Raw genomic sequence first — 26,140 nt, forward strand, 5'->3', positions numbered from 1 at the left:
ATTAAATCTATACATTTCAATTACTTTCTAGAAAAGTAACTGCTTTTTCTATACAAATAGCAACAAAGAATAATTGTTATAATTATCTTTTTATGTTAAGGACTATTTATTTGATTTTATACAACAACCATACACATAGCCCTTAAATTTTATAAGAATGAAAGAATCAACTGGAGGCCTTTGATTAAGAGTTTATGCATGTAGATGTGTAAATAGCCTCAAATCATATGACAAATACTTTATTTTAAAGGCAGTAAAATTTATTGAGGTGTCTGGTCATTCAATGCACCTACTTGTGGAGAGGAGTTTGGGCCAGAACAGCTGAGCTGAACCAGCCACCCAAAGTTCAGAAAGAGCTAGAAAAGCTTTGGAATAACTCTCATCTCATGCCCTCACCTGAGGAAATAAAAACATTTACATATGTCTCTATGTCTTTATGTGTTTCTTGTGCTTTTTAGTTGGATTTTTTCTATTTGTTTTGTCATATAATGATTTGTTTGTCTTTATTTTATTTTATTATATTTTAGGTGCTTATATTTTTAGCAAGTAATAACAAGAAAGGGTGTGGACTTGCTTAGGTGTGGAGTTGGAGAGAGTATGGAAAGAGCTGGGGAGGGCATACTGAGGAGATAGAGAGGATCTGGGGGAAGTTTATGGAGGGAAACCATATCAAATATAATGTATGAAAAGAAAATCTATATTCAATGAAAAAAGATTAATTCAACAAGAGAGAAATTATGCCTGGTACTAGAAACCTAGCCAAATCCCCAGGCTTAATGCAGTCATGAATTCTAAAGAAAAACCTACAACCCCCATTTTACTAAACCAGCATGCTCCCTACTGCATTCTAAATGTTTGTCCATATATCTACAACGAGCCTATAATCTTCCTTCATCAAAGGAAGTTCTCTCTGTAACAGCAGAAACCATTGCAGAAAATCACAATAAATCAAAACACAAAGATGTGATGCTCACTCCCAATGCAATTATAATACATCTATAATACAAATTCTACATGAAAGGGTCTGAATTATTTTTGTAGAAGAGGCAGACATTGAAAAGGCCAGAGAATCAAAGAGTTTGCTATGAGATTGTTGCCTAGTAATATCAGAAACTACATCCATAAACTATAATAGTAATATTGCTGTCTTATTTAATATAATGTAACTAAATGTTCCATTTAAATATTTTATACTTAGCAAAAAAAATTAAAGAGAGGAAAGTTTTCAGATAAAAGATGAAATAGATATACTTTACTTTTAAGTTACCATTATATGTGGTAGACTTTTTGAAAGTAACAAAGTATAGGCTATATAGTTGTATATGTAACATGATATTTTTCACTTTTATTAGGCTACTAATTTTAGAAAACCGTAGGTTTCATATGACATTTTATGTATACCTTTAACATTTTTGCTTATATTTAGTTTTCTATTACTCTCCCATTCTCAACAGTTTCTTACCTTGGTCCCATGTCAAACTATCTGCCTTCAACTTTTACACTTTCTCTCTTTTTTTGTTTTAAATTTTTTATTTATTACAATTTATTCACTTTGTATCCCAGCTGTAGCCACCTCTCTCATATCCTCCTAATCCCGCCATTCCTCCCTCTTCTCTTCCCACTGCTAGAGGAGGTCCTCCTCCCCTTCCATCTGACCCTAGCCTATCATTTCTCATCCGGACGGGCTGCATTGTCTTCTTCTGTGACCTGGTAAGGCTTCCCTCCTCCCCTTAAGGGGAGGTGATCAAAGAGCCAGCCACTGAGTTCATGTGAGAGACAGTCCCTGTTCTCCTTAATATGGAACTCACTTGAAGACTAAACTGCCATGGGCTACATGTGTTCAGGGGTTCTAGGTTATCACCATGCATGGTCCTTGGTTGGAATAGCAGTCTCAAAAAAGATCGCTGGGCCCAGATTTTTTGGTACTGTTGCTCTCCTTGTAAGACCTCCTGCCCCCTAAGGTCTTTCTATCTATTGCAGGTAGGAAGGTAACTAATACAACCACTTTGGAGACCAAGCTGGTGCTTTCTCCGACAATTAGGAATAGTGCTACCTCAAGATCCAGTTATACCACTCCTAGGCATATATCCAAAATATGTTCAAGTATACAACAAGGACATTTGCTCAATGATGTTTGTAGCTGCTTTATTCATAATAGCCACTCTGGAAAGAACCCAGATATCCCTCAGTTGAGGATTAGATACAGAAATTGTGGTACATTTTCACAATGGAATACTACTCAGCAATTAAAAGCAGGGAAATCATGAAATTTGCAGGCAAATGGTGGGGACTACCATCTTGAGTGAGATATCCCAGAAGCAGAATGATACACATGGTATATACTCACGTATAAGTGGATATTAAACATATGATATAGGATAATCATACTAAAATCTGTGCACATAAAGAAGCTAATCAGGAAGGAGGTTGCTGGGTAAGATGATCAATCCTCACTCAGAAAGGCAAATGTGATAGACCTTGGAAGATAGAGAAAACAGGCAACAGAACAGGACAGGACCCTACCACAGAGGGCCTCTGAAAGACTACCCAGCCGAGTATTAAAGCAGATGCTGAGACTCATAATCAAAGTTTGGGCAGAGTGCAATTTCTGTCTTTTAAGTTCATAATCTGCAGTAATCTTTAATTCCTCCCATTGAATTTCAATTGACCTGATTTTTTCTTTTTAGTTAGATTTTTAATTGATATAATAAAATACCCCAAATATTGTGTAAATTAAAAGGGTTGTTCAGCTATATAATGTTTATCATTATCCCTATAATTGTTACAGCAGTATTATTTAACCTGCTATCACAATCAATAAGACACAGACACCTGTTAGATTTATAATTCCCTTATTACCTTGGGCCAATTAGGTAATTTCTACCTATGCCATTTCAATAACCTTACTATTCACCTTCCATACCCAATCCAATGCCATCTGCCTTAACCATCCTTATCTAGGCTATCTTCCATTAATAATGTTATAAATACTTGGTTGTATTCTTCATCTGAGCCTATCCAGATCATTATTGGAGTCCTTTCTCCTGGCCCCTGTTATTTCTTCTCCACGCTAACCCTATCATGGCATTTTCCTGCCTCCTCTCTTCCTTTCCATCTATTTTTCATGATTCTCCTGAACCCTAAGCCAGAAAATTTTAGCTACACCTGCCCCATTCTGCCCTTTAAGCTTTATTATTATTATTATTATTATTATTTACAGTTTATTCATGTCTATCCCAGCTGTAGCCATCTCCTTCATTCCCTCCCAATCCTATCCTCCCTCGCCCATCTCCTCCCATGCTCCCCCCTCCAAGTCCACTTATATGGGAAATCCTCCTCCCCTTCAATCTGACCCTAGTTTATCAGGTTTCATCTAGACTGGCTGCATTGTCTTCCTCTGTGGCCTAGTAAGGCTTCCCCCCTCCCCTCAGGGGGAGGTGACCAAAGATCCAGCCACTGAGTTTATGTCAGAGATGGTCCCTGTTCCCCTTACTAAGGTACCCACTTGGATACTGAGCTGCCATGGGCTACATCTGTGCAAAGGGTCTAGGTTATTTTAATCAACCAGTCAGCTATAATGTCTTAAGCAGGTTACAAAAGAATAAGTTTATAAAGGCAGTAACCAGATCTTGAGGGCCAGTAATTAACATCAAATTACAATCATTAGACCAATGCCCAACACCCAAAGAAGCAACTTCAAAAACAATCTGACTTAATAGGGCTTGACTATCTCTCATGTCAGGGAAGGCAGGACAAGCAAAGAGGGAGGTAGCTGACCACACTGTGGTCACAGAAGAGGAACTATTTATGCTGGTCTTTTATTTGTCTGTCAGAGACTCAACTCACTGGATGGTGTCATTTATGTCTAGGATATGACTCCCCTTCTCCATTAACCCCTTCAGGCAGCATGTTTATAGCCTCACCCCATAGTATGCTTGCTAGGTCATTCAAAGTCCAACCAAGTTGACAATGAAAATTAACCATGACTAAATAGCATCGAAGAATATTACATTGTGTTTTTTGTATATATAAATACATACACATATAAACACACATATCCATTTTTTTAAATTTCTTCTGTTGATAGAGATCAGGATTCCTATTGTGAATGGTGCCTCAATAAACAGTGAAATGTAGATCTGCCTTGTATTTGTAAGGCACTGTCTCCCTACTGCCTTTGTTCAGGTCATTCGAAGTCACCCCATGAAAACTGATACTTAAGCAGAAAATTCAGTTCTAACCAAATGATTACCTGTATTATTTTCTGCATCAGAGTCTTAAGTATATTCAGTTGTCACTTGTAAATAATATTTAAATGCTTTCATGTATCTCCATCATGCTAGGTTCTCTTAAAAATTTGGCAGTAAAACAATGAAATTATTAGAATAACTTTAAACAAAATTTTGTATTGGGCTTAAATTCATTTACATCTTTTGGGTATTTGGTATTGCTTCCTAGGTAACATTAAAGTATTGAGAGGTAACTTCTAACATAGAGTCCGGATATTTACATTTTAAAAAATCTCCTGTGATGCCCCACAGCCCAGAACTGACCCTGAGAATCAGTACTCTAAAGAGAGACTCTCTAGAATGACTAGTCAAACCATAGTAGTCATTTGTAAGTACAGATAAATAAGATTCTTTGTGACATGAATCATATCTTAAGCAAGAATGCTAAAGCAAAGAACTCATTTGAAGCTTTCTTTCCACGAAGAAATAATTTTAATACCGGAAATGTTTTGTAGAGTACTGCAGCAATACATCAATGATGCCAAGAATAGTCTTCAATTGAAAAGTTTCATTATTTCATGCAGTCAATTTTGTCCAGATCTTGGGTTTGTCATTGTTGAGGATAACAATGAGGTTCTTGGGTTTGTCATTGTTGAGCCCAGTGATCATGCTTACACTTTTGGTTGCAGGTTGTAGGTGACACTGGTGTGGCATCTAACCCAGGTGAACCACAGTATAAAAAGTCACTTTTACTCCACTAAATGATTATTTCTTGAATATAACTGTGTACCCTAACCCAATTGTTTCCATAATTAAAAAATCAATTCACTGTGAATAAAAATGCAATGGTTGATTAGATAGTAAAAATGTTATTGAATCACTGTTGACTTCCCTCAGGAACCCTCTCAATGTTTTGTGGGAAAACATCTGAAACTGAGGTACATCACTTATCTGAATTCTTGAATATAGTGGTAGATAGTGCAAAGGGATGGGAGTAAATATTCTCAAACTTCTTTCAAAGATAAAGCAGGTGATTAAAGAAATAGATTGGAATTGAGAGCCTGTTTGCAGTCTGTGGTTTGCAAAAGTGAAGTGTCCTAAAGAACAGTATTTACATCGCTATCTTACACACTGTATGAGGAAAATTTGTCTTGTTTGAAGCTGTGCTTGAAGAAGGGTGTTTGTGGGGTACAAAATTCAAGGCTATTATTATTAAACATATGGACAAAACTGATATATATGAATGTATGTTTGTATACTTGGACAAGTATATATATTTGTATAAGCAGCTATAATTTTATTCTTCCCCTCGTCACTCCCCACTCTACATTGTAAGATATATTAAATATGGAGCAGGTGGGCAGAGAGTATTACTTCATAATAAATAGTAATTATGATTCCTTTCTATTTTTATCATATTTTTTATTTTTTATATTAATTGCAGTTTATTTACAATGTGTCCCAGCTGTAGCCCCCTCCCTCATTCCCTCCCATTCCTACCCTCCCTCCCTCATCTCCTCCTTGCCCCTCTCTAAGTCCACTTATAGGGGAGGTCCTCCTCCCCTTCCATCTGACTCTACCTTATCAGTTCTCACCAGGACTGGCAGCAATGTCCTCCTCTGTGGCCTAGCTAGGCTCGTCCTCCCACGGGGGGCTGGGGAGGTGAAGGAGCTAGCCATAGAATTCATGCCAGAGATAGTCCCTGTTCTCCTTACTAGGGAAGCCACTTGGATACTGAGATGCCATGGACTACACCCAAACAGGGGTTCTAAGTTATAACCATGCATGGACCCTGGTTGGAGAATCAGTCTCAGACAAGCCCCTGTGACCACATATATTTGGTCCTTGTGGAGCTCCTATTCTCTGCAGTTCTAACTAACTCTCTCTTCTTTCATATGATTCTCTGCACTCTGCACAAAGTTTGTCCATGAGTCTCAGCATCTGCTTTGATACACTGCTATGTAGAGTCTTTCAGAGGCCCTCTATAGTATGCTCCTAGCCTGCTTCTTGTTTTCTCCTACTTACAGTGTCCATCCTATTTGTCTTTCTAAGTAAGGATTGATCATCTTACCCTGGGTCCTCCTTCTTGTTTTACTTCTTTAGGTGTACAGAGTTTAGTATGTTTATGCTGTTTTATCCTATAGGTCTATTATCCATTTATAATTGAGTATATACCATGTGTGTCTTTCTGCCTCTGGGATACTTCATTCGAGATGATCTTTTCTAGGTCCAACCATTTGCCTGCAAATTTCATGATTTTCCTGTTTTTTTGCTGAGTAGTATTCCATTGTGTAAATGTACCACAATTTCTGTATCCATTCCTCCATTGAGGGTCATCTGTGTTATTTCCAGGTTCTGGCTATTAAGAATAAAGCTGCTACAAACATGGTTGAACAAATGTTCCTGTTTTGAACATCTTTTGGATATATGCCTAGGAGTGGTATAGCTGGATCTTGAGGAAGCACTATTCCTAATCATCTGAGATAGCACCAGATTGATTTCCAAAGTGGTTGTAAAAGTTTACATAACCACCATGCAATGGAGGAGGGTTCCCCTTTCTCAACAACCTCTCTAGCATGTGATGTCATTTGAGTTTTTGATCTTAGCCATTCTATTGGGTGTAAGGTGAAATCTCAGGGTTGTTTTGATTTGCATCTCCCTGATGGCTAAGGACATTGAGAATTTCTCTTTTTTTAATTTTTTATTATTTAACTTTTATTAATTACACTTTATTCATTTTGTATCCCCCCATAAGCAACATTGAACATTTCTTTAAGTGTTTTTTTTTTTTTTTGCCATTCTATTATACTCTACAGAGAATTGACTGTTTAGCTCCATACTCCATTTTTTAATTGGATTACTTGATCTGTTGCTTTTTAACTTCTTTGGTTCTTTATACATACTAAATATTAGTCCTCTCTCAGATGTTGGTGAAGAACCTTTCCCGGTCTGTAGGCTGTCGTTTTGTTTTGATGACAGGGTCTTTTGCATTTATTGATTATTGCTCTTAGAGTCTGTGCTGGTGTTCTGTTCAGGAAGTTTTCCCCTGTACCAATGAGTTCTAGGGTATTTCCCACTTTTTTTTCAAGCCGATTTAATGTATCTGGTTTTATGTTGAGGTCTTTGATCCACTTGGATTTCAGTTTAGTGCAGGGTGACAAGTATGGATCTATTTTCATTTTTCTACATGTAGACATCCAGTTAGACCAGCACCATTTGTTGAAGATGCTATCTTTTTTCCATTGAATGGTTTTGGCTTCTTTGTCAAAAATCGAGTATTCATAGATGTGTGGGTTTATTTCTGAGTCTTTTTATTCGGTTCCATTGATCCACCTTTCTGTTTCTAAGCTAATACCATGAAGTTTTTACTACTATTGCTTTATAGTACAGTTTGAGATCAGGGATGGAGATACCTCTGGACGATCTGTTGTTGTATAAGATCGTTTTGGAAATTCTGGGTTTTTGTTTCTCCATATGAAGTTGAGAATTTTTCTTTCAAGGTCTGTAAAGAATTGTGTTGGTATTTTGATGGGAATTTCATTGAATCTGTAGATTGCTTTTGGAAAATGGCCATTTTCACTATGCTAATCCTACCAATCTATGAGCACGGGAGATCTTTCCATCTTCTGATATCTTCTTCAATTTCTTTCTTCCGAGACTTGAAGTTTTTTTCAAACAGTTTTTTCACTTGTTTGGATAGAGTTACACCAAGGTCCTTTATGTTATTAATGGCTGTTGTGAAGGGTGTTGTTTCCCTAATTTCTTTCTCAGCCCCTTTGTTTTTGGTATACAGGAGAGCTTCTGATATTTTTGAGTTGATTTTGTATCCAGCCACTTTGCTGGAGGTGTTTATCAGCTGAAGGAGTTCTCTGGTTGAATTTTTGGGGTCACTCATGTATACTATCATATCATCTGCAAAAAGTGATACTTTGACTTCTTCCTTTCCAATTTGTATCCCCTGGATCTCCTTTAGTTGTCTTACTCCTCTAGCTAGTACTTCAAGTACTATGTTGAAGATATGGAGAGATTGAGTAGGTTTGCCTTGTCCCTGATTTCTGTGGGATTGTTTTAAGTTTCCCTCCATTGAGTTTGATTTTGGCTATAGGCTTGCTGTATATTGCCTTTACTATGTTTAGGTCTGTGCCTTGAATCCCTCATCTCTCCAAGACTTTAAACTTGAATGTGTGTTGGATTTTGTCAAATGCTTTCTCAGCATCTGAGATGATCATGTGGTTTTTCTCCTTCAGTTTGTTTATGTGGTGGATTGCATTGATGGATCTCAGTATGTTGAACCACCCTTGCATGTTTGGGATGAAGCCTACTTGGTCATGGTGGATGATATCTTTGATGTGTTCATGGATTTGGCTTGCAGGTATTTTATTGAGTATGTTTGCATCAATGTTCATAAGAGAGGTCTGAAGTTCTCTTTTATTTGTTGGGTCATTGTGTGACTTAGGTATCAATGTGACTATGGCTTCATAGAATGAGTTTGGTAATTTTCCTTTTGTTTCTATTTTGTGGAATAGTTTGTAGAGAATTGGAGTTACTCTTCTCTGAAGGTCTGGTAGAATTCTGCGCTGAAACCATCTGGCCTTGGGCTTTTTTTGAAGGGAGATTATTGATGACTACTTATATTTCCTTAGGGGATATGGGACTATTCAATCTTTCTACCTGATTGTGACTTAATTTTGGTAGATGGAATCTATCAAGAAAATTGTCCATTTCATGTAGATTTTCAAATTTTGTCATATACAGGCTTTCGTAGTAAGACCTAATGATTGTTTGGATTTCTTCAGTGTCTGTAGTTAAGTCCCCCTTTTCATTTCTGATTTTGCTGATTTGGATAGTTTCTGCCTTTTAGTTAGTTTGGCTAAGGGCTTGTCTATCTTGTTGATTTTCTCAAAGAACCAACTCTTGGTTTCATTGATTCTTTGAATAGTTTTATTTGTTTCTAGTTGATGGATTTCAGCCCTGAGTTTGATTATTTCCAGCCGTCTGCTCCTCTTGGGTATCTGCTTTTTTTTTTTTTTGTTTTCCCTAGGGCTTTCAGTTGGACCATTAAGTTGCTTGTATGAGATGTTTCAAATTTCTTCTTGAAGTTACTTAGTGCTATGAGCTTGCCTCTTAGCACTGCCTTCATTGTGTCCCATAAGTTTGGGTATGTTGTGTCTTCATTGTCATTGAATTCTAGGAAGTCTTTAATTTCTTTCTTTATTTCTTCCCTAACCAAGCTGTCATCGAGTAGCGAGTTGTTCAGTTTCCATGTATGTGCAGGCTTTTTGCGGTTTCTGTTGTTATTGAGGTCCAGCTTTAGACCATGATGGTCAGATAGGATATAAGGGATCATTTCAATCTTCTTGTATCTGCTGAGGCTTACTTTGTGCCTAACTATATGGTATATTTTGGAGAAGGTTCCATGAAGTGCTGAAAAGAAGGTATACTATTTTGAGTTTGGGTGAAAAGTTCTGTAGACATCTATTAGGTCCATTTGATTTAGGACCTCTGTAAGTGCTTTTATTTCCTTGTTTTGCTTCTGACTGGATGATCTGTCCCTTGGTGAGAGTGGAGTGTTGAAGTCTCCCACTATTAAGGTGTTGGGATTAATGTATGATTTCAGCTTTAATGATGTTTCATTTACTAATGTAGGTGGTCTTGTATTTGGGGCATAGGTGTGATATCCTCCTGTTGGAATTTTCCTTTGATGATAAGGAAGTGCCCCTTCTCATCTTTTTTGATTAATTTTAGTTGAAAGTTTATTTTATTAGATATTAGGATGGCTACTCCAGCTTGTTTTCTGGAACCATTTGCTTGAAAAACATTTTTCCACCCCTTTACTATGAGGTAGTGTTTATTTTTGTTGCATAGGTGTGTTTCTTGGATGCAGCTGCATGTTGGATCCTGTTTCCTCAACCATTCTGTTAGTCTGTGTCTTGTTATTGGAGAGTTGAGTCTATTTATGTTGATAGATAATAGTGACCAATGACTGTTAGTTCCTTTTATTGTGGAGTTGGTGGTCTTACTGTAATTCATTTTTTTTCTTTTAATTTTTGTTGGGAAATTATCTGTATCCTATATTTTCTTTGGTGTAGTTGTTTTCATTGGACTTGAGTTTTCCTTCTAGTATCTTCTGTTAGGCTCCGTTGCTGTGCAGATATTGCTTAAATTTAGTTTTGTCATGGAATATTTTGTTTTCTCTATCTATGTTGATTGAGATCTTTGCTGGTTATAGTAGTCTGGGTTGGCATCTGTGTCAGACTGCCTGACCTGCCCAAGCCCTTCTGGTTTTCATGTTTTCTGATGAGAAGTCTGGTGTGATTCTCATTGGTCTACCTTCATATGTTACTTGACCTTTTTCTCTTGTTGCCTTTAATATTTTTTCTTTGTTCTGTAGATTTAGTGTTTTGACTATGATGTGATGTGAGGTATTTCTTTTCTGGTCTAGTCTATTCGGTGTTCTGTAGGCTTCTTGAATGTTTGTGGTCATCTCTTTCTTTAAGTTGGAAAATTTTTCTTCTATGATTTTCTTAAAAATATTTTCCGTTCCTTGAAGCCTGGAGTCTTCTTTTTCATCTATTCCTATTATTCTTAGGTTTCGTCTTTTCATGTTGTCCTTGATTTCTTGGATGTTTTGTGTTTGGGACTTTTCTGATTTTACTTTTTCTTTGAAAGTATCAATTTGGTATCAGTTTCAGCAAGTGTATCTTCAGCATCCGAGATTTTCTCTTCTATCTCTTCTATTCCATCCAAAGGTGATGCTTACCTTTGTGGTTCCTGATCTTTTCTCTAAGTTCTCCAGTTCCAGGGTTTTCTCTGTTAGAATCTTTATAGATTCTAATTCTGTTTTAATGCTTTGCACCATTTCCTTCACCTGATTAAATGTGGCTCCTATTTTTTGTTTGTTTGTTTCCTCTCTATAGGCCACTAATTGTTCCTCTATGTGGGCAGTTATATTCTTCTGTATTTCTTTGAGAGCTTTGTTCATTTCCTCTTTTTGTTCCTCTAATAACTCATAAGCATAGCTTTAAAATAATTTTCCTGTGTTTCCTCTGAATTAAAATATCCATTGATTTTGGGGGTTGCTGGTGAGGCCATCATGTCCTGAGTTTGGTTGGGAGAGTTCTTACCCTGACTTCTGGCCATTCGCTTATATATATCCTTCACTGTTTGTTTTTTGAGTCTTAACTTTGGATTGGAACCATCTTTCTCTGGTGTCTGGAGTATTTTTCAGGAAGTTCCGAAAGGTCCAGTGGTTTAAGAGTGTGAGTTGTTGCTTCAGCTAAACCTGAGGGAGGAAAAGCCACTGCCACAAATACCCAATGGTCTACAGTGTGTGGCGGGCTCTGCAGTCTGGACTCTGAGGTCTGTGGCTGACTGCGGCTGTCACTGCGGGCGGGGTGTGTACTCTGGTCGGCTCTGTGTGCCGGGCCCTGTTCTCTGTACTTGAAGCTGTGAGCACAGCAGGCTGGACTCTGCTCTCTGAGTTAGGAAGCGTTTTGTGCTTCCTCTGCCGCCTCCTCCTCCGGCAAGGCTGGAGTTAGGAAGTCCTGGGAGAAATGCTGGGGGTTTGAGTGTTCTCAGTCTCAAATCTCAAGGAGGAAGATCTGTGTTTGGAGAAGGCAGCACTGTGCTCTTTGCAAGCTGCTGTGTGCACTGTGGGCTGCCTCCTCTGCCTCCTTGCTGGCTGCAATATCTCCTCTGCGGCTGCCTCCCTGCTGGCTGGGGTATGTCTGCTGTTTCCTCCGCTGCAGGATTGGATAACTCCACTGCTGCTTCTGCCCCTTGGGGAGAAGTGCCCTGGAATCAATTCCCCAGGAGAAGTCCACGGAGATGTCCGCGGTTGACCTGTGCCCTATTGGACTCAGATCAGGGTTTGTCCCTCTTCTCCCCTGACAACTCTGACAGTTGTTTTGGGTTCCACAGACCCTCGACTCACCAATTCAGAATTTCAGCTCCTCTGAATACGGTGGATGCTTGTCGTTGCCATCTTGGATCCTCTGATTACCTTTTTAAAAAATCTACAAGGAATATATTTTGTAACTAAGAATTATTCTGTATGAATTACTGACATTTTCTCTGTTTAAATATTGTCAATTTCTTATGAAGGCAAGGAATATGTTATAAATTTAAAAAAATGGAGTCTAAATTACTGAATATGCATTGATCAAATAATAATTTTCCAATATTTAAAAACATTAAATATAACTAGTTATAATAATTGGAAGTTTATTTAGGACATTAAATGAAAAGGCATATCAGTGAAAATAATTTTTTTTGCATTGATGGACATGTATATAAGAAGGAAGTTTCCAGAATACATACATATCAGTGATATAAGTTTCTTGTGCATGGAGGAATTTTGTTCAACAAATTATGAAATCATGGTAAGATCTTGACTTTCTTTCCTTTAAATTTATTTATTTTTTTATTAGTTAAATTTGATTCAATTTGTATCTCAGCTATAGCCCCCTCCCTCATCCCATACCAATCCCATCCTCCTCCTCTCATCTCATCCCATTCCCCTCTCCAAGTCCACTGATAGGGGAGGTCCTCCAGCCCTTCCCTCTGACCCTAGCCTATCAGGTCTCATCAAGACTGGAAACATTGTCTGTGAACTAGTAGGGCTGCTCCCCCATCATGGGGAGGTGATCAAGAGCCTGCCACTGATTTCATGTTAGAGACAGTCCCTGTTTCCATTATTAGGAACCCACTTGAACACTGAGCTACCATGGATTGCATCTGTGCAGTGGTTCTACGTTATCTCCATGCATGGTCCTTAGTTGGAGTATCATTCTCAGAAAAGACCCCTGTGTCCAGATTTTTTGGTTGTGTTCTCTCCTTGAGGAGCTCCTGTCTCCTCCAGGTCTTTCTATCTCACCCTTCTTTCACAAGTGTCCCTGTTCTCTGCCCAAAGTATGGCAATGAGTCTCAGCATCTGCTTTGATACCCTGCTGGATAGAATCTAGAGGCCCTCAGTTTTAGATTCTTGTCTTGTTACCTACCAATGTCCATCCAGTTTGCCTTTCTGAGTGAGGATTGATCATCTTATCCAAGGTCCTCGTTCTTGCTTAGCTTGCTTCAGGTGTGTGTATTTTAGTATGCTTATTTTATATTATATGTCTACTATCCACTTATAAGTGAGTATATACCATGTGTGTCTTTCTGCTTCTAGGATACCTCATTTAGGATGGTGGTTCCTGCATTTGCTTGCAAATTCACGATTCCTCTTTTTTAATTGCTGACTAGTATTCCACTGTATAAATGTACCACCGTTTATGTATTCATTCCTCCTTGAGGAACACCTGGATTATTTCCAGATTCTGGCTATAATGAATAAAACTGCTATGAGCATCATTGATAAATGTCCTTGTTGTGTACTTGAGCATATTTTGGATATATGCAGTGGAGTGATATAGCTGGATGTTGAGGTAGCACTATTCTTAATTGTCTGAGAAACTGTCAGGTTAATTTCCAAAGTGGTAGTACAAGTTTATATTCCCACCAGCAATGGAGAAGGGTTACCCTTTCTCCACATCCTCTCCAGCATGTATTGTCACTTGAGTCCTTGATCTTAGCCACTCTGATGGGTGTAAGGTAAAATCTTAGGGACATTATGATTTGCATTTCTCTAATGACTAAGAATGTTGAGCATTTCTTTAAGAGTGTCTCTGCCATTCGGTATTCCTCTATTGAGAATTTTCTGTTTAGCTCTGTACTCAATTTTTTATTTGGGTTACTTGATTTGTTGCTGTTTAACTTCTTGAGTTCTTTATATATTCTGTATATTAGCCGTCTGTCAGATATAGGGTTGCTGAAGATCCTTTCCCAATTTGTAGGCTATAGTTTTGTTCTGACAACACTGTCCTTTGCTTTACAGAAGATTTTCAGTTTTGTGAGGTCCCATTTATGGATTGTTTCTCTTAGAGCTTGTGCTGTTGGTGTTCTGTTCAGGAAGTTGTCTCTTGTACCAATGAATTCAAGGCTCTTCCCCAATTTTTCTTCTAACAGGTTTATTCTGTCTGGATTTATGTTGAGATCTTTGATCTAGTAGGACTTTAGTTTTGTGCAGGGTGATAAATATGGATATATGTGCATTTTTCTACATGTAGATGTCGGGTTAGACCTGCACCATTTGTTGAAGATGCAGTCTTTTTTCCATTGTGTGTTTTAGGCCTCTTGTCAAAAATCAAGTATGCGTAGATGTATGGTTTTATTTCTGGGACTTCTATTCAATTCCATTGATCCACCATTCTGTGTCTATGCCAGTACTAAACAGCTTTTATTACTATTGCTCTCTAATATAGTTTGAAATCAGGAATGTTGATACCTCCAGATTATCTGTTGTACAGTATTGTTTTAGCAATTCTGGATTTTTTATTTTTCCATATGTAATTGAGAATTCTTCATTCAAAGTCTGATAAGAATGGAACTGAATAGAAGACCCAGAAATAAACCCACACACTTATGGATACCTGATTTTTGACAAAGATGCCAAAACCATGCAATGGAAGAAAGATGGAATCTTCAACAAATGGTACTGGTCTGACTGGATGTCTACATGTAGGAAAATGCAAATCCATCCATACTTATCACCCTGCACAAAACTAAAGTTCAAGTGGATCAAAGACCTCAGTATAAAACCAAACACACTAAACCGGTTAGAAGAAAAAGTGGAGAAGAGCGTTGAACTCAATGGTACAGGAGACGACTTCCTGAACAGAACACCAACAGCACAGGCTCTAAGAGCAACAATCAATAAATAGGACCTCGTGAAACTGAAAAGCTTCTGTAAAGCAAAGGACGCTGTCATCAGAACAAAACAACTACCTACAGATTCGGAAAGAATCTTCACCAACCCTATATCTCACATAGGGCTAATATCCAGTATATATAAATAACTAAAGAAGTTAAAAAGCAACAAATTAAGTAATCCAATTAAAAAATAGGAAACAGAACTAAACAGAGAATTCTAGATAGAGGACTATCAAATGGCAGAGAAACACTTAGAGAAATGATCAATGTCATTAGTCATCAGGGAAATGCAAATAAAAACGACCCTGAGATTTCACCTTACACCCATCAGAATGGCTAAGATCAAAAACTCAAGTGACAACATATGCTGGAGAGGTTGTGGAGAAAGGGAAACCCTTCTACACTGCTGGTAGGAATGTAAACATGTACAACCACTCTGGAAATCAACCTGTAGCTTTCTTAGACAATTAGGAATAGCTATTCCTCAAGATCCAGCTATACCTCTCCTAAGCATATATCCAAAAGACGCTTAAGTACACAATAATGACATTTGCTCAACCATGTTTGTAGCACCTTATTTGTAATAGCCAGAATCAGGAAACAGCCCAGATGCCCCTCAACTGAGGAATGGATACAGAAAGTATGGTACATCTACATAATGGAATACTAGTCAGCAATAAAAAACAAAGAAATCAGGAAATTTGAAGGTAAATTGTGGGAACTGGAAAATATCATCCTGAGTGAGTTATCCCAGAAGCAGAAAGACACACACAGTATATACTCAGTCATATAGACACATAATATAGGATAAACCTACTAAAATCAGTACATCTAAAGAAACTAATCAACAGGGAGAACTCTAGCTAAAATCTCAATCCCCATCCAGAAAGGCAAAGAGGATGGACATCAGAAGAAGGAGAAAACAGGGAACAAATTAGGTGCCTGCCACAGTGGACATCTGAAAGGCTCCGCCCTCCAGACTATCAAAGCAGATGCTGAGACTTATGGTCAAACTTTGAGGAAATTGCAGGGAATCTTATGGAAGAAGTGGGAGTTATTAAGACCCAGAGGGAATAGGAGCTCCACAAAGAGAGCAACAGATCCAAAAAATCTGGGCACATGGGTATTTTCTGAAACTGATAGTCCAACCAAGTTGCATGCATGGAGATAACCCAGATCCCCGGCACAGATGTAGCCCATGACAGTTCAGTCTCCTAGTGGGTTCCATAGTTACAGGAACAGGGACTGCTTCTGACATGAACTGATTGGCCTGCTCTTTGATCACCTCCCCCTGAGAGGAGAGCAGCCTTAACAGGCCACAGAGGAAGACAATGCTGCCACTCCTGATGAGGCCTAACAGACTAGGATCAGAAGGAAGGAAAAGAAGACCTTCCCTACCAGTGGACTTGGGGAAGAGCATGTGTGGAGAAGGAGGAAAAAGGGAGGAATTGGGAGAGGAGGAGGTAGGGAACTACAGGGGGGATACAAAGTAAATAAAGTGTAATTAATAAAAAAAAATTAAAAAAAAGAATTGTGTTGGTATTTTGATGGGAATTGCATTGAACCTATAGATTGCTTTTTGCAGGGTGGCCATTTTCACTATGTTAATTCTACAGATCCATGAGTATGGGAGACCTTTCCATATTCTGATATATTCTTCAATTTCTTTCTTCAGAGACTTGTTGTATTAGGTCATTAATATTTACTATTGTTATATCTTTTAGTAAAGCTGGGGTTCATCTTAAACAGCTGTATTACCCGAATCAGCACACAGACACTAGGATTTCTTTAATTACCCTAGGACATAATGCTGGTCAATAGTTACTCCATCCTAAACCTCCAAGCCTGTGTAATTTCCCACCATTCAGATTCATCCATTATACTTGCTTTAAGTGATAGCTTAGAGCTTTTAGTGATATGTTGCTGCTTTTAATTTTTTTTTCTTTGTTTTGTAGATTTAGGGTTTTGACTATTATGTGATGTGAAGAGTTTCTTTTCTGGTCTAGTCTATTTGGTGTTCTGTTATCTTCTTGTATGTTTATGGACATTTCTTTCTTTAACTTTTCTTCTATGATTTTTTTGAAAATATTTTCAGGACCTTTGAGCCTTGAGTCTTCTTTTTCTTTTTTTTCCTATTATTCTTAGATTTTGTCTTTTCATGGCATCCTTGTGTTCATGGATGTTTTGTGCTTTGAACTTTTCCGATTTTATTTTTGCTTTTAGAGATATATCAATTTATGCAAGTTGTATCTTCAGCGTCTTGAGATTCTCTCTTCCATCTCTTGTATTCTGTTGGTGATACTTACCTTTGTGGTTCCTGATCTTTTCTCTAAGTTCTCCAGTCCCATTTTGTTTTCTTTATTGATTATAATTCTGTTTTCATGTATTGCACCATTTCCTTCATCTGTTTGAATATAGATTCCATTCTTTCCATGATGGCCTCGATTTTTTTTGTTGTTGTTCATTTCTTCTCTAGATACTACTACTTGTGGCTTTACATGTGCCTCTATTTGTTTGGCTGTAACTTCCTGTATTTCTTTCAAAGCTTCGTTAGTTTCCTCTTTATGTGCCTCTAAAAACTGAATGAACATAGATTTGAGATTATTTTGATGTGTTTCCAGTGAATTAGCATATCCATTGATTTTGAGTGCTGCTGGTAAAGCCATGACACCCTGATATTTGTTTCATGTGTTCTTACACTGACCTCTAGCCATCTGCTTATTTGTATCCTTTCCCTGTTTTTTTTTTTTTTTTTTTTTTTTTTCTGGAGTCTGTTTTTAAGACTGTGTCAGTCTGTCTCTATTGTCTGGAGTATTCTTCAGGAAGATGAAAAAGCTCCACTGGTTTGAGAGTGGGTGGTGGTGTTTTAGCTGCTCCTAAAGGAGGAATATAGCAGGCCCTAGTGAGGCCCTGTTTCAAGTGTGCCTTGAAACAGAGGGTGTTATAGAGTGTAGATGGCTGGAAGGCTGGAGCATAAGTGCAAGAGGGGATGCTGGTGCTGTTCAAGGGCGCAATGCATATATGTATGTGACTTAAATACCTCAGTGACCTACAGGCCTGTCATATTGTCCTCCTGGTTTTTAGAATTGTCTGGGCTCCAGGAATTGTTTGCTTGGACTCCACTGGTAGACCCACAGAACAGGGCTTCAATGTTGAGAATGTTGTCTCAAGGATCCATAAATAACCCCCAGTGGGGGTCTGGTGGGAGGGATCTGATGTATGGTTGTATAGGGAGCTTGGAACTGGGGCTCTGCATGAACTCACTTGAAGGCACACTCATGTGCTCACAGGCCTACTTGGAAACACAGGGGATTCCTTTGTTCTCTACTCTCAAATTTGAGTCCACAGGGGTAAATGAAAATGTAGAAAATCTGTCAGCTCAGTGGTGTTCACCGTTTGGCTGCTGGCAGGGAGCCCAGTTCTTGAGGTAGCCACCTCTGCTGTCTTAGCCAGTGATCCTGGAGACTCCTACTTGGGCTAGCAGTTGCCATGCCTGCTCCAGTTACAGACGGTGGAGCCCCATACAGCTACCCGTGGATCTGGGAGGCCCTTACTGCCACTGCCTTTGCCATCTTAGTCATGAGCGTGGAGGCTAGTGCTTGTTTCAACCGCTGCTGTCTCTGCCAAGGAGGGAGGCTGTGCCTGGGGCAAACGGAAGTGGGGGTGGGGGTTGTAGGGCAGCAGGTTTTGAATATTCTCCACTCTCAGTCCCTGGAGATGTCCTCAGGTGGCCTGGATCCAAGCTGACCCAGCTCACGGGTTGTCCCCTCTTACCACGGAAGCCACAGTGCTGTTGTTCTGGGTTCAGCTGCCCCCCCCACTCTCCAATTTTGGAGTTTTGGAAGCTGTGCCCCTCAGATATGGTGAGCGCTGATTGCTGCCATCTTGGAGCCCCTAGAGTTTACCGAGGTCTTAACTTTAAAAAAATTTTAAATTCTGAATTATATTGACACTTTGTATGAGAGTATTGAAAATTTCAACCATTATAAATTTTTTTTTCTAATATCATATTGTTTCTTCAGAAAGGTCTGTAGAAGACTGTGTAGTTCTTATTCCATGTCTTTTTCTATCCTTTCAATTAAAATGAAAATGGGTAAGCTATGCTTGTAACTTTATAGTAACCTGGTCTATTAAAATCTGTTATGTTCCTACCAAAGTGCTCTAATGTTAATATTAGTTATCTCAGAAAATAGAGATCTAGGAAGTAAAATACATTATAAGTATAAACTTCTAATCCACTATTGACCCAAAACTTTAGGAGGTATTTTTCATTCTAATATTTCATTCCAAGAGTATTTTGTAAACATTTTGCTCTTTGAACTAGGTATATCATTATTTAAAGTTAAGAGGGATTGTTTAAAGCATAATCTCTTATGAAATATCATACTATCTCTTTTTTCTTGCCTACTATATGGATTTTCTAAATCTCTACTCTGTCATAAAGTGTATGTATGCTTCACAATAGCCCCTTGCTTCCTGCAAATTTTAGAAAACTGAAGTGAATATAATCAAAACAAATTGCTAAGTACCTCTTGCCTCAATGGCTGTATGCAGGAGAATGTTTTAGGCCAAAGCATGTGGTTCACAGATTCTGTTGTCTTTCTGTAACTCAATGTATTCTCAATAAGGATTTATTCAACTTCAATTATTCTCCTTTCACTTTGAAAATATCATCCTTCATGTTTTAGAAAGAGCACTTAAGACAAGGTGAGAACACTTTTAAACACCGAAACAGCACCCATGCCAGCCTGTTACCCAATTTGTGTGCTTCCCATTGCAGCTCTCTTACAGTCACAAGCATGGTTTTACTAAAAGCACCTTTCAAGTATCATGCCTCTCCCTGAAATGTGGCTGCTACTGTGTACTTATTTTAAAAATGGCTTGACAGAATTGCTAATGTTCTCATTCCTTCAGGATATTTCCTAATACTTGTAGCCTTTTCATGTTTCTAATTAGGCCAGTAATGGTCCCTGAAGTTAAACCAATTAAAATTATTTACTGTGACACACAGTGTGGAGATAATTATCTTATATCTGAATCCAACTTCTGCTTACTTCGCAACATTACTTAATAGAAAACAGAGAAACTGATGCCTGTGCTTTCATTTTACTTGTCGACCAAATGTGTTTGCCCTATAGCAAACTGTTTAAATAAAGCATTAAAATCTTTGTGGTGCTAATCAAAATGTTTAAAATCCACTCACACTCCCTTTATAGTTCTGAAAAGCATATAAAAACTCTTGCACATTACCTTTCACATTATAGTTGCTGACCAGTGTACGATTATAACCACATTATGCACAGATAATGCAGCTTGTGCAGTTTCCAGTGGCCTGACTGTCCTCAAGTCCTTCACTCGTTGTCTTTGATTATTTTTTTCTCTTAAACAATTCTCTTCTTTTCCTTCTTCCTTTGTCCTGCCTTGCTTTGTTTGAATATTACCTGCCTCACCTTGAGAAAACAAACCCAATGGACTTTGAAATGTAAATGTTATGTAAATAGAAGGTATTGCCTAAACAGTTCCACCATCAAGTCAAACAAGTAATATCATTTTGAGTTCTTACATACTTGAGTTCTCAGAACTCATACTTGGATATTTTGGAAGATTGGTGATTTACAAAAGCATTTAAATCAACAGCAGAAATTTAGCAAAAGTTCAGTAGATATTTAATGTAAAGCAAATCCCTTTAGAAAAAAAAAATGCCCAAAGCAAGTAAATCCTGACATGAAGCAATGTTTTTCATTAAAACTTGGCTGCTATCATATAGAGAATTTGGATAAACCTAAAGACTGAGCCTGTAAGTGAGGCTTGCATATGCTGTAGTTAAATGCCAAAGTAGAGTCTCCTAAAGAATTATAGCTTTGCCACTTTGAGAACATTTAGCCCATGATCCCAATGCAAATTATTCTAACAGAAAATTGAGTTTTGTGCCAAAATGCTACCCCGAGACTGGCAAAGTACATTTGACCATTTAGTCTGATTTTAAGATGTATACTTTTAGTATTTTATGCTTTTTGTTCAAATATTGATGAAAACCAGTACCGAGAGAGTATAGGCAGATATGTTTTCTTTTTTTTTTTTTTTCAATGCAGTTTATTCAGGAACCTTGAACAATCCTCGGACCCTGGGGAAAGCCAGCCCACAGCTTAAATAGCCTCTGGGTAGCCAACCCAGGCGTGCCACGTGGGCAATGCAGATAGGTCCACATACATGGAAGCAAGCCACATCCTCAGCCTTAGCCAAATGTGGAATTGTTCCTGACAGAGAGCACTCACCATCTGGAAGGTGGAAGGCGGGAACCAGCTCCATCTTTAAGGCACAGCATTCCGCAGCTCTCTACAGTTCCCCCTTTTTGTTTTAGATGCATCAGGCAAGAGTAGAGGTCTGATCTCTGATATTAGAAATAAACTGGGACTTTGTACCGATGTTCATTTAGGTGTCATCCACCCAAAGAGCATCAGACCCGTCCAATACCTTTTTCTCAGAGGTGGGACCAGGGGTATCAACCCACATGCAATCAGACATGCTCTTCTCTGGGACCAAAGCGGCTGACCCTGAGTGCAGTGCTTAGCCTCGCATCCTGAGCATAACATTTTAGCTTTTTATGGTAGCCAACCATGCTTGGGGCGAATGTCCTGCTTCAATGGCTGTAAAGGCCTGAATGATCATGGCTGCATCACACTGTTGTGAGACTCTAATCTTGCATATATACCACAGGCAAACCAAGGAGACCAACACCAGAAGGCCTGCTAATGCTCCCATGCCCGCCCATTCCTTCAGATGATTCATGGCTGCAGCAATCCATGATGATAATCCTGTGGCTAGTCGTGCGTCCACTCTGGTAGAATTTACTGTGACAATGGCCACTCTCAGCTGCTACATCATAGTCTCTGGTCACGGTCCCAGACCGAACCGTGTGCACCACACTATCAGAGACTGGAATTTTCAGTCGAGAGATAACCCCAGGGTACAGGAAAGGATTGGGACCGGCCTTAGGTCACCCAGACATCCCCTGGAAAAGACTCGGGCGTTCCGCGGGCACCCCAGGAGCCAGCCTGGAGCCAGAGCCGGGGACCCAGGTTCCAGCACAGAGCCCTGCCTGCGCGCCTGATTCGCCGCCGGAAATAGAAACGGCGGGTCTGATCTCAGAGCACTCAGCTCACCCCCAACCTGAAAAGGTCCCCGGAAAATTACCCAGCTTAGGGAGGCACTCAGGCTCCCAAAAGCCGCAAAGGCAGACACAGGGAGTTTCTGCACACCAGACAGCTGGCAGAGACTGAGCCGCCATCACACAGCTGTGCTCCAGGCACAGGCAGCTTCTGCGGCCAGCCAGCTGGCGGACACTGAGCAGTGTGCACCAGGGCAAAAAAAAAAGACACTGGGAGTCCGTGTCTCCAGAGAATCCACGGGGAAGGAAGGAAACTGTACTGACCTAAATCACCCAATCCTTCCCTAGAAAAAGTCTAGCAGTCTAGTGGGGCCGAGGCGCCAGCACTCAGCTGTGCTCCAGACACAGGCACAAACAATTGAGGCGCGCCTGATGTCTAACTGGGTCACAGCAGATGATCATTAAATTTGCAACAAGAAACCCAGAAACAGGGCAGCTGCCCTCAGGACTTCCCTGGGTGAGAGGAGAACCCTCTCGACTAACAAAGAACACAGTTACCACTCAGGTCTATATCCCTGAGGTGAGCAACTCCTGATAAAACACCAGCCATCCAGGGACTATACACAAAAAGCTGAGAAGACATCCTTCAGGAAAAACCAGCTTTCTGCAAAGGGGATTCTCTCCACCACAGGATCCCCAGGAACCACCAAACACCTAAGATAACACAATGGGTAGAGGCCAGCATAAAAGCTCAAGCAACAAAAGACAGAGCAATATGGCATCTCCAGAACCAAGTTACCCAGGGGCAAGTAGCCCTGGACACCCCACCATAACTGAAATCCAAGAAGATGACCTAACAAGTATGCTCATGAAGATGATAACAGAGGAAACAAATAAGATTCGTAAAGACATAGAGGAAGATAAACTCAAACAGAATATTGCCATCTGTAAAGAAATAGAAGAAGCTGCAGCCAAACAGTTTATGGCCTTTAGAAAGGAAATGCTTAAAACACTGAATGAAATGATAGAAACAGAGTTGAAGGAACTAAAAGAAAAACAGGAAAGTACAATCAGACAGGTGAAGGAAGTAAACAAAATAACTCAAGACCTGAAGATAGAATTGGAAAAATTAAAGAAAACACAAATGGAGGAAATTGTAGAGAAAAATAACTTAGAGAAGAAAACAGGAACTACAGAGGTAAGCATAACCAACAGACTACAAGAGATGGAAGAAAGAATCTCAGGTGTAGAAGATATAATGGAAGAAATCGATGTATCTGTCAAAGAAAATGTAAAATCCGAAAAATTCCTGACACAGACCGTCCAAGAAATGCAAGACAATATGAAAAGACAAAACATAAGAATAATAGGTATAGAGGAAAAAGAAGACTCCCTTCTCCAAGGCCCAGAAAATATTTTCAACAGAATTATTGAAGAAAATTTCCCCAAGCTAAAGGAGAGGCCAATTAGAATACATGAGGCCCACAGAACACCCAACAAATTTGACCAGAAAAGAAAATCCTTCCGCCACATAATAATCAAAACAGTAAGTATACAGAACAAAGAAAAAATACTAAAAGCTGCAAGGGAAAATGGCCAAGTAACATATAATGGCAAACCCATTAGAATCACACCTGACTTTTCAACAGAGACTATGAAAGCCAGAAGGGCCTGGACGGATATCATGCAGACCCTAAGAGAACACAGATGTCAGCCCAGGCTACTATACCCCGCAAAATTCTCAGTCCTCATAGATGGAGAAAACAAGATATTCAATGACAAAAACAAATTTCAACAATACCTACAAACAAATCCAGCATTACGGAAGACACTGGAAGGGAAAATACAACCCAGATATGTTTTCTAAATCACCATGTTCTTGCAGGGAGGCCTCTAGTACTTGGTAAAAACTTTACTTTCAAGAAACAAATCTCAACAAGGAAATGATTCAGAATCAATTCAGAACCGTGGCCCAAGAGCTTGGTGTCTAGGAAACTCCAGTCCAGGCCATAGATCTGGAGTAATAACTGATCTTCTATAGGGTTTCATCCTGGAAAGGAATGATCTTTGGTATCCGTTATCTTTACCTCAAGAGAGTAAGAGAATCAATGTCTATGGATACTACACGCCTGAGGAGATAGTCTGAAAGAATACTAAAACAATTTTGAAAAGACTTTGATAGCTCTCAGATGTGAGCTATAACGTTTCATATCACATCTTTATGCAGCACCAGGATAAAGGTTAGCAGAACTAACTTGTCTTATGGTGGGATGTCTGTGCTCATTCTCCTATCCTATGGATGTTTCACATACTGTTCCTAACATTATAATCATATTGCATTCAGATTATTTGTATAAATTAGTATTATTGCATTTAATATAATAATACTATAATATAATGCATTTAATATAATGCAATATATATAATACATATTATATGCATTTAATAATAGAAACTTCAAGTTATATTTCTAAGTAGATGCAGCAAGAAACCACTGAACAAAGCCACTCCTTGGAGTTGAGAACATATTATTAAAACACTTCCAGACAGCCTTAGATAAGGAGGACAGCATCCAGCTGCAAAAATCTCATGGGATTTCATTCAGGCATATGATGAGAGAGGTTGCTCAAGACACTTTTAACAGCCAGGTGGGTAGCACAGGAATCTGTCCAACAGAGAAGATGCTGGTCAGGAGTGTTCAGGCAGCTGTTGAAGGCTTCTGAACAACACTCAACATTTCTGTTTCTGAGCAAAACCTAGCCCAGTGAGCTTTAGACAATCACCCTAAACTATTGCCACGTTAGAGCCTGCTTTGTACCTTAACAACTTTTTATTCTTTTCTTCTCTCTCTCTAGCTCTCACTCTTTAGAATAGGTGAAAATGAGGATTATAAAATTTAAATGATCTTAAAAGACTCATAAAATATCACCTCTCAAAATACTAATACATAGTTAATTTAAAAAATTATTAAGAATATTTTTCAGTTTTGTGTTACCTTAATAATGTTTTCAATAATGTTTTTGCCTTCTTGTTATGTGTCACTATTCCTGGGGAGATGCAAACCAATAGTTATGACCCAGACAGAAAACCAGCAACAGATTAGGTACAGATTTCACAGAAGTCCAACCTGGTAAAGAAAGCATTGGTGTGGTTATTCAAAACAATATGAACTTTTGAAGGGTTACTTACAAAAGGAGGGATGATTCAAAGATAGCTGTATACCCCCAAACCACCTAAGCATGAGTGACAGTTCCTAAAAGCTGAAAACCTACACAACAGTGTAAAACTGCAGGTACCCAGTGGGTTGGAGAATGTTGGTGGGTTGGTTGATCTGAAGAGCTTCTAGAAAGTTGAGATTATCTGAGATTTCTTATCAGTCCTACAGTTTATATATACTTGGGAAGTCTGAGAATCTGTGAACCTAGTTAGTTTCAGGGACTTCCTGGAGCCTTTGTGATGGTTATATTTTCTGAGCTTAAAGATACCCTGCAAGCCTGAATGTTTAGCTCTGTTTATGCTGCCAGGCGGGATGGAGTGCCTCACTCCAAGACCAATGCTGACGTTCAGCTGTGTTACGCTCCCATTTGCTTTCTTAGTAAGTCATGACACCGTGTTCACCGAACAGTACTGGACATAATTAGGGAAAGTCCCCCAACCTCATTTTACTGACTCTCCCAGACATGTTTAGAGGATCATCTACGGGATGAATCTAGAGTTTGCAAGCTTGTGTGCCCCATGAACAATCAGAAATCTCTGCTCAATTTGACATCCAAACATGTCATATTCATACCACGCCTTCCACTCTTCTCTCTATAAATTCATGGCCATCTCATACTATAAATGGCATTTAGTCCAATTTCACAATTCATATTCTTTTCTACAATTGCAACAGTATCTCTCTCAACTTCTACTTATTTTTCAAAAAAAATTATTAAAGTAGAATTAAATTCTTTTCCCCCATCTGCTTCTTCTCTGAGTTCCCTCCCAGTTATCTTCCCTCACCCTCTGACTCTACAGTTCATAGTCTCTATTTTTTTTTATTTTTATTGTTGCA

This window comes from Meriones unguiculatus, chromosome 5 (genome assembly GCF_030254825.1).
Source record: "Meriones unguiculatus strain TT.TT164.6M chromosome 5, Bangor_MerUng_6.1, whole genome shotgun sequence".
Lineage (NCBI taxonomy): Eukaryota > Metazoa > Chordata > Mammalia > Rodentia > Muridae > Meriones > Meriones unguiculatus.